Source organism: Myotis brandtii, unplaced genomic scaffold, assembly GCF_000412655.1.
Source record: "Myotis brandtii unplaced genomic scaffold, ASM41265v1 scaffold68, whole genome shotgun sequence".
Classification (NCBI taxonomy): Eukaryota; Metazoa; Chordata; class Mammalia; order Chiroptera; family Vespertilionidae; genus Myotis; species Myotis brandtii.
In genome coordinates, this window is record NW_005370657.1 from 1,307,702 (window position 1) to 1,308,759 (window position 1,058).

A 1,058-nucleotide genomic window follows, 5' to 3' on the forward strand; every position below is an offset into this window, starting at 1 on the left:
AAAGAGAGAGAGAGAGAAACATCGATGAGAGAGAATCATGGATCAGCTTCCTCCTGCACGCCCCCTACTGGGGATCCAGCCCACAACCCGGTCCTGTGCCCTGACCTGGAATCCAACCGGGACTTCCTGGTTCCTAGGTCCACACTCAACCACGGAGCCATCCCCATCACTTGCCTAATTGCTTCCCCGCCCCCTATTGCCAAAATGCAGCCAGATGGAGGTACTCACAGCTTTCTGGGGGCACTGTTCTCTCTGGCCGCTGGGCCTCTGGAGGCTCCCTCCGCTTGGACCCTGTCTAAGCCAGCGCATGCATCCTGTGGGTTGCTTGGATTATTTTCTGTCGGAAGCCTTCTGAGTCCCCATCCCCACCACCCTGCCTCCACTGAGCACCCCCAGTTCCCTGTAAGCCCCCTATTACAATCCTCATCCGCCAGATTTGTCGCTGTCTGCTTCACCTGTTCTTGCGCTTGGAGAGGTTGGAGAGCGCAGGCCCACCAGACTCACTGCATTTGAGGACCGAATGAATGAACTACATATGTCCAAGGCCTGGGAGGTTCAAGGCTCCGGAAGCGGTCTCTGCACCTAGGGCAGTTAATCTAGTTAGCTTCTTATCTAGTCAATGACAAAAGGCTTTAGGGAGCAGTTTGGGATGGAAGAAGCTGGGTCTATCACAGGTTGGTGGCGAACAGCTCCAAATCGACCCCTCCGCCAAGCATTTGCAGACACTTGTCTCCTCAGAGCTGAGAACTAGAGATAAAGACGCTGTAAGACCTGCTTGGTCTAGTCCCCCCACCTCTCTGGTGTGTTTTCTTGGGGGGGTGGGGGGAGGATGGGACTTGCTACCTTCTGGGTCTAATTAAATGGTCAGCGAGCTCAGGTCGCGGGGGACACCAGAGGGCCATTCTAGCCGTGGTGTTCACATTGTTTCTTCTCTTCATTGTTTCTTTTTTCCTTCGCTCTTGCCCTCCTCCTTGCTCCGCCAGCCCCGGCTTCCCGCCCTACGACCTCCCACTGCCTTCCCCCGGCCCCTCTCTCTTTCACTCCGCTCCGCCCCGACC

General features: G+C 56.1%; 1 long non-coding RNA gene across 1 annotated transcript; it reads right to left on the bottom strand.

Annotated features, from left to right (window-relative positions):
* Positions 1-230: 230 nt before the first annotated feature.
* Positions 231-1,045, bottom strand: LOC106723937. Its single transcript, XR_001359690.1, has 3 exons — positions 844-1,045; positions 456-582; positions 231-314 (listed from the first exon to the last, which is right to left on the bottom strand). It is a non-coding gene; the product is annotated as an uncharacterized LOC106723937 (long non-coding RNA).
* Between the last annotated feature and the right edge of the window lie 13 nt (positions 1,046-1,058).